Consider the following 8,979-nt stretch of genomic DNA (forward strand, 5'->3'; position numbering starts at 1 on the left):
AATGAAATATGACATACTATGAAAGTAACAGAGCATTTGCATTTGACCAAAGGCTCAGTTTTTTAAAATATCTCCTTGTATTTAATTATTTCCACGCTAACCTGCTAATATTTAGCATTTAGGTGTAATATGACTCGGTACAATCTTCCGAAAGAAGGGCGAAACGCTTCATAAGAGTCACGTCACACACCACTGGTATTCAGATACTGATAAGAAGATGCCAGCTTAGTACAGACAACTTTGCAGGGGTAAAGAGACGGTAGGGGAAAGAGTGACTGAGTACGAACCAGTAGATCTTAGACTGGCTTTTGCTCGTGGCTGACCTCTTGTACGACATGCCACCTCTGCACTTTGAAAAATAACAATTGGATGGTTAGAAAATAAGAAATGACTGATGGAGGAAAAAATTAAAAATCCCCAGAGAAAACCAGGAGAGTAAAACACAATCCTGCGTCGGGGTCAGCCAGACATCATCATGGAATGTTCATGCTCAAGCAGAGGTTCAATAATGTTTATATGAGCGCTTTTTTTAATTTCACATGAGAGACAGGAACTCTTTTCGGCACACAGGGACTCTTTCTCCTGTACCCTTTAACTGTGGAATGTGGTGACGAATCAAACTTTGCTGCCAAGAAAAATGAGAGATCTTATAGAAAAAAACAGCGCACGGGAGTTCCAATTAAATTCAAACCCTTCAACTCAAAGATTTACTCTGAGAAATCTCATGATGTGGAGAGCTGAGATTTTGCATTTTTTTCTGACTTAATTTCTGTGACCCATGTTTCAAATTTTCTTACAAGTTGGGGATGACGAAGAACAAAAGGACATAGTTTACATCTAGTCAACAATGGACTGCCCCATATTAGGGGTCGTTATCAACTACAAGTTACACAAACAGGGGGATATCATAGCCGGAACTCACTCGTGTCTCTTTCTCTGTAACCTCCCGAATGTGCAGTTATTGCTGCATTATATTTGCATGATTGTGAACTATGAATCACACTGTTTACACTGCAGTTGTATTGTATCCACCTTTAATTCCCAAGTTATTTCTTACACAATTTCTAAGTGTTGGCAACAAGGAGAAGTGATCCGCTTGGTTTAAAGAATTCATTTTGCCAATGATGTGATGGAGACCTCTAAATTCAGTTGGGAGGGGACAGTAGCCAAGTTAATCTCCAGGTTGCACCATACAGATTTATGCCATTGTATGCATCTCTAAAAGGTCACATGCAACAGAAAGTGGCCAAATAATTGTCATTAAATCATTGTCATGGCCTGTACCTCGACCTCTGCGGATTTGTTGACGCGCATCAGTCTGCTGTGCCCTAAAGGGGGCAGTGTGGTCAAGCTAAACCTGCCAGCTTTGGCTCAAGCCACAGTAGGTTAAACCATCCACAAACCTTTGAAACCTGCATAGTGAAATGAGTGACAGATGAAAACAGAAAACGGTTCAGGAAGACTCGTGCATGTCAGACAAAAGAGAAAGAGAAACATGAAGGGACGCACTGTAGATGTGTTGGGACAAATGAAGTCTTCTCTACAGGTAGCTTTCAGTTTATTCCAACAAACACACTTGTAAAAGGGGGGAGGGAAGAGAGCAGGCTTTACTACCATAAGAAAGCAGCTGCTTTTATTGAAACCTGTTATTGGCGTGCCAAGATTACACTGAACAACAACAGCCCTCCTCCTTGGAAGCCAATAAATCGCTGACAACAAACACTTGGCTTTGCCTGCAGCACCGTTAGAAGCCACAGAGGTTGGGCCTTGATGATACTTGGTGACTATTACGGACTATTAAACTGAATGAATAAAAGAGGAAACGAGCGACAGAGAGACAGAGAGAGAGAGAGAGAGGGGGGGGGGGGGGGGGGGGGGGGGGGGGGGGGGGACAGAGGAACTAACTGATTCGATCAGAAGTTGTTTCCAGACACAATGTAAGTAGCGGACTCATGTGCAGCCTCATAGAGATGCACTTCTTTGGTGTGTGTGTGTGTGTGTATACTGTGCACGTTGGCTCACTGAGAGACAGATAAAAAAAAAAGGTGCTGTGCTGTTGCAAACATCAGCAACACAGACTACAGACCAGAGAGCTGTCGTATACGCTTGAACGGTTGGGGCATGGCACGGGCCCTTCCCTGATTTTCCCCAAAACGTCTCATGTCAGTTTTCCAGCCACACCTGAGTAACTCTGAGGCACAACGGAGGAGTTCACCTCTCGTGTGCCTCCATATGTGTGTGAGAGAGAGAGTGTGTGTGTGTGTGTGTGTGTGTGTGTGTGTGTGTGTGTGTGTGTGTGTGTGTGTCCAGAATGCGGCTAATCCTGTTGTCTTTATGTATGTATTCCTCTAAAATCATTTTGTGACCTCCAGGGGAGGTCATCCAGGGAGAGGTCATCCAGGCAGGCAAATAGCACTGCAAAGGCAACCAGAAGATTGAATGTGATTTCTAAGAGTTATAGAAAAACATGCTGCAAAAGGTAGAACAGAAAAAGAAAGAAAAAGTTCTGCTTGTGTCTATGCAGTTGACCTGTTTTTCTTAGGATGTTAAAAGGAAAGGTTGGAGAGGAACCAAAGCTGCTCTTCTGCGCTGAACTTTTAAAATCAAGACCCCCACCAATTCCCAAATGTCTTCTCTCCACTCCTCCTTCTTAGCACAAGGGCTACAGAGGAGAAAGCTGTGAGGAAACACAGAGCTACCAGCTAACGCCTGCGAGCCCCTAGAAAGCCCTTGTCATCTTTCATCCTACACCTCTGAATTGCCTTCATTTTCTCGGGCCCATAAATTGGCTCTTATTGTCCCATAAATGGCTCCTTTTGGGGTGGGATTTATAGCGAGGGGTGGCAATGGGGTATGCGGGGGGGATAAAACTCGCCTTTTGATGTCCCCTCTGCTTAACAGGCCGGGCGGACACGCCTGCACATGTGCCGTACGGCGCTTTTGCCACACATTGCTGGTGGTGCCGACTCACACACACAGCGGCACATTAAAACATATTAAACTGCATTTCTGCTTTCATTCAGAATCATGGGATGTAACAGCCGAGCAGGGTGGTACACGTTAAGCTGTGCAACTTCCTCAGCTGTAATTAAAGCCACCCATGCGGGGGGGGGTGTGTGTGGGGGGGGGGGGGGGGGGGGGGGTCTCATGACCTTTTTAAAAGAGGAGGGTGAGTTTTTTTTTCTTCTTCTATCACACGCTGGAGTTAATTTCTTGGTGGTGATGTGGTTTTCTTCTGTAGTTTGTAGTTATAAATGTCCACTAAGAAACAAAATAATACTATTAGAAAAAAAGATCCTCATGGGAATGAGGCCTCAGAAACATTTCGTTGAGTATCTGGAAGGTCATTTGGTTTTGATGTCACAAAATCAAACGATCAGAGTGAACGTCAAAAACAGCCTCATCCTCAAAAGAGAAAGAAACACAGACATCCTGGCACAGAGTGAGCGACACCTGTCCTCTCTGTGTTTACATACTGACGCTGGTTTGTGAATGAGGAGCAGCTGACTCAGTGTGAGGAGCAAAGGTGGGGAAACTCAACAGTGACGGCTGGTGGACAGGTGTGGAACGACAGGAGAAAATAAATCAATACCTCACTCGTTCTCCCCATTTCCCCCTCTCTGTCCTGTCCTGTTTCTTCTTTTTCTCTTTCCACCTCACCTCGTTACTTTCACTCACAACCACCTTCATTCTGCAGTTAAACCTTATTCTTTCTTCCCTTGTCTACCTCCCTTCCCTTCTTTTCTGCCCACTTCTCTTTCTGTCTCTCTCAAAGGAAGATGAGCGAGGTGATAGTGACACAGCCAGCTGTCTGCCAGTTACCACGGTGATGAAAGCTGCCAGCACAGGTGCACAGGCAGCTGGGAAGGCTAGGAATGTGTGCACGCGCGAGCGTGTGTTGTGTGTGTGTGTGTGTGTGTGTGTGTATGTGTGTGTGTGTGTGTGTGTGACAGAGATAGGGGGGAAAGGGACCTGGGTGCCAGTGAGGACACAGGTGTTGCAGTGATGGAGGGAGCGTGGGAGAAGGCTGGGAAAGGAGAGGAGAGAAAAGAGCAGGGGTGGGGGGGTGTCTGACCTTTCACCCGTGTGCATCGTCTGGGCATTTCCCAAGATCCATGTGCCGTGACTTGGATGTATCTCGAGGTCTGCTCGTTGTCTAGACATTTGTCAATCACTCAGGTTCTTGTCTCAGCAAGCGTAATTGAGTCAAGACATGAAATCATAGCAGGAAACACAGAGTGAGCTCGGATGACATCAGCTTGTTAAACTGGAGTCTGTCAAATAAAACAAGGTTATGAGATGAACTAGAAAGATAATGAGTGAAATCCGGAACATTCCCACACAGTTGGGAATTTATTCTCTGTTTCATTGATGGTTCATGCACTATTGAGTCATCACAGTGGAGAACATTTCTCCTGTGGTGCACCTGTGAGAAAAAGTGCAAATGATACAACTGCCATCCCTTCAAACAGCCTCTTTGTGTTTCCCCCTTCTCTTTCTTTTCCTCTCTTTTGGCTCTCCGTCTCTTCTGGGAACATTCCAATCTACTCCTCTCCTGCACCTTCGCCTCTTCGCCTCCTCCCCCCTTCCCTACCAACCCTTTCCCCTCTCCTGGGAGCGGGAGGCCGCCGTGCCATCACTCACCACTTGGTGATAACGGGCACAAAGGGGGCCTTGGTGGCCCTGGCTGAGGCCGCTCGACGTGCACCGCCGCTGGGGCAGAAAGTGGAGGAAAGTCCCCCACCGCTCCCAGCTCCCTCCAGTCCTCCATCGTCCCCACCTCCTCAGATGATGAAAACTCTGTCAGTGCGGATTAGGAAGGAGCAGTGCACGCCGGCAGAGGGAATCACAATGATAAAAGTCATGCCGCCGCACCTCTGCATGTCCATCCCTCTTTCAACCTACTCACTGTTTGTCACTTTACACCAATTTGGGGATTCCAAACCTCTCCATGGCGCTGTCATGTTGCCAAATGGCTGCTATGCTTGATTTTTTATGTGAAGTTTTAATGGCCTCCCATTTAGCCTGCATTTTGATGATCAAAGGTAAAGTTTTTTATATACTCAAGCAAGTCTTTGACTTTCTCAGACAGTAAAGTTGATTTTCACAGGTATTCCACACACACAGTTGGTAGTTAAACAGCAGGGTGAAAATGAAACATAGTTTTACTGATTCACAGTGTGTGGTCTCTCGACTATCTGTGTGACTTGCTTTTTCAGTCATACAATATACGTGGGCCAAAGTTTGGGATTTGCAGTACGGGTTAAAGACGAGGCCTTTAGAGGCACTTTGGAAAGTGGGTGATGGCGAGGAAGGAAGGGAGACTGCGTGACGACAGCGGGTGCTACGAGGGCACAGAAGTGATGGATTCTGGGACGGGGAAAGGGGCATTAGGTTGGGGGTAGGGCGATTTTGTCCTCAGGCTGGCACAGCAACGGTCTCGCTTCATGGTGAGAGAAAATGGGCGCCGAAGAAGGGTGGTGGGAGGGCGCAGGCTCCGAAATTGATTTCATGCCGGAGTCAGACACAGCCCCGAGGAAGGAATAATATGTGTGTGTGTGTGTGTGTGTGCGTGTGTGTGTGTGTGTGTGTGTGTGTGTGTGTGTGTGTGTGAGGAAGAGAGACAGAGTAAGGGAGTCCAGTGTGAATTCTGAGTGGCACACAATGGCCGAAGGAGAGCGAGAGAGAGAGATGGAAAAGGAGAGGGGCCGACCTGCATCAAAGAGACTGAATCTGCATGAAAAAAAAGCGTGTTGCTAATTTTTCTGTTGACATCGGCAGCAAGCAACACCCCAAAAAAACTGGGAGTTTGTGTTTGGCAGATTCTTTCAGGTCCACACATTTTTAAAACACAAGTCCATTGGACTACATTTTCTGGGAGATTACCACCATTGTCTTTTTTTTTTATCATTGTCAGAAATGATATATATATACCTTTCCACAAACACTGCCAAAACTGAATTGTGACAAAGTTAGACTAAATTCAAATGTTTGTTATCCCCTGAAGGGATTTAAAACATCACTTCTATCACATTGCTGTTCATGTGAAACACACTGTATGTTGCAGAATACAGCGTTTTCTCCATGCGTGCCATTCAAAATGGTGTAACCTCGAGGAAGGGATTCGAAAATTGGGGATACATGCCGTCCAACAGCCATTTCAAATTCTGACTGTTTTTCTCCTCGGTCCAACACACAAACACAAGCATCACATTCACGTGATTCAGCAACTGCCCAGTCGGAATCCATCTCGTTTGAGTATTCTCACACAGTACACATGCATGTACACAGACTTGCCCACAGAGTGCATACCTTTGAATGGGTCTGCTCCACACAGACCGCAGGCCTGCACTGACGCCTTTATTCACACTCCTTAAATCTATCATGGACCTCGACTCGGTCGCGTTCTTCCACTGCTCGCCTCCTCCTTTGAGTTTTGTCTTGTTTTGCTTGCCCCTTACTTCTCTCCACCCTCTTACTTTCTTCGTCCATCTTTCCCTTGATCTCCTTCGTTCCCTGCGTCGGCCTCTCTCTCCATTCTCTCGCTCTCCTCTGTCCTTTTCCCCCTTCTTGGCATTGGCGGCAGCATCTCTTTTAAGACACATGTCAAGGGAACTGTCTGCCGCTTTCAAAGGCCTTTGTGTCCGGCCTTTCTTCGCCTTAATTTGGTTTCCCCAAAACACTTTCCCATAGCATGGCCGTCTCGCCCCCTTCTCTCCCATCCACCCCTCTCCTCTCATCGCCCCCTCCCTCTCATTCTTCCAACTGTCCTCAATACGGTTTAGCGAAGACGATATGTAGAAATTCAGGGTATGTCAGACCTCTCTCAGATCTGACATAATTTATGCACATACATTTTAACATCTGTAGAGTTAATCAGTTAGGTTATGAAATTCAGATCCAATTAACTCTAAAATTCGGTCAGTTCTTCTAAATATCTATTCTGAGAAATCTATTTTTGAACATATTATCAAATTCATAAAAGAAACTAAAAAAATCTGAAAAAAAGAAAATTCTAAAGAATGGTGGACACACTTCGGCATACCGGGCTCACCGGTGCGTCCTGGGCATCCGGTTTCAATTCTGCCCTCTTCCCATGACTTTTCAGCCGGCATAGGTTTCTTCAGGGAGCTCCTTGTCATGGCAACGCTTACCAAAGTATTGTTCTGTTCGCAGGCCGAGAAAAGTGGGAAGACGACCTTGGAACGACAGCGTGTATATTTATGCAATTGTTTCTGTGAGACAAATGAAAGACGAGGTGTAGATGACACATTCAAAGTTTTTTTTGTTTTTTTTTTGCGAGCAGCAGAGATGTTGGCAGGAGAAATAAATTCTGGAAATAAGTGTGCGGCACCCCTGGTGTGTGCAAGTGACGGCATTCGTTCCGAGCATGTGTGTGCAGCATTGCGGCGTCCTCACCTCAGGCAGACGCATGTGGTTCTAATTCACTGTATACCGACGGGCTCCTTCACTATATCTGCATCTCTTTCTTCCCCCAAAGCCTCTCGGGTCTTTCATCTGTCCCATCAGACCTGCCTTTGGTCCCATTTCTGCTTCTCTGACAGCAGTCTTCCTTTCTCTCACAATACGCATTTCCTTTTTCACATTTCTCATATCCCTTGCCAACATCTTTTCTACATCGTTTCACCTCTTTGTCTGCCCCCCCCCCCCCCCCATTTCATCTCTCCTGAACACATCAGCCATCTCTGTACTTGTCATCCACTCTTCTCTGAAATCTTTGAAATATTTTCCTACAGGAGCATCACATCACAGCTGTGCCACTGCGGGATGCATTGCTTACCTCTCACATCCCAGTCCTTCTGAGAGAGCCATGCCAAAAAACATCTCTCTTCTCCAGAGATGTGCAATCGTGTATGTGAGTATGTCAGTGGTTGGAGTTGTTTCCTAAACCACGAGGAGTCAGAAAAACACACTGTGCTTTTTTCTTTTTTTTGTATAACTGTCCAGGGACTTTAAAAAAAAACAGATCTGGAGAAGATAATCTTTTCTTTGAGGCGTGCGACTGTGTGTATGTGTGTGTGGGCAAAGTGGGCAAGTAATCGTCTTTCCAAGAGACAGTTTTAAAAGCATAATTGTGTCCAAGTGTGAGGGAGACATGGCCTCTTGGTGCTGAGAGCTTTAGCATGATAAAAGCAGATGGCTGAAAAGGAGATGTCTTTATTGACCCATCCACCTCATGGAAATGATTTCATCCCCTTGCTGGAGTCTTAAACTGCTGTTTACAGTAATGCTGGATGTTTCCACAGCTCTGAAGAAAAACAATGAAAAATCACATCCTTAACTCTGCCCAGTTTTTAGAGTGGTTTCTATTTTGACAGCCAGAGGAGCGCCAATGCAAACCGTCTTCGTACCTCTTTGAAAGCTAAAGGGTGGGGGGCTGCGGTCGAGTTGGACTCCCTCTATCGCAGAATCAACAATGGGATTGCATTACCCAGACTATAGTGACTTTGTGAAAGCAATGAGACATAAGATGCTTTAAAAAAAAAGGTTTGCCCGATTGTATGGCCTTTTCCACATGGATGATGGTTATTGAGAGTGATATGGATTGAGAGTGATACGGCCAGGGTCAGATCAAGTCCTCCTGCGCACAACAAAACACGAGCGAGGCATGCTACAATGGAACGAGCGTGATGGAGGACATTTGCTTCTAATTGACCTCCACCCTCTCGACTGGGCCCCCCACTCAGGCGTGGCCTGTCGCCCCGAGTGACCCCGCGCCGCATCTCCGCATCCACGAGCGGTGAATAGGATCACTCTCACTCTCCCACCTTCCCTTGACACACACAGTCGTGTACCTTTGGCCTGAGAAGCAGGGGAGAGGTTGTTTTTGCTGCCTGAAATCAACCAACCATCAAACTGCTCACAGCTGGGACCCAGAACCATGACCTAGCTGGGACCAGGACTGTGAGGAAACTTCCTCCGAGTTGCTTCCTCCAGAGTGACATCAGATATGTCAGT

This window comes from Scophthalmus maximus, chromosome 16 (assembly GCF_022379125.1).
Source record: "Scophthalmus maximus strain ysfricsl-2021 chromosome 16, ASM2237912v1, whole genome shotgun sequence".
Classification (NCBI taxonomy): Eukaryota; Metazoa; Chordata; class Actinopteri; order Pleuronectiformes; family Scophthalmidae; genus Scophthalmus; species Scophthalmus maximus.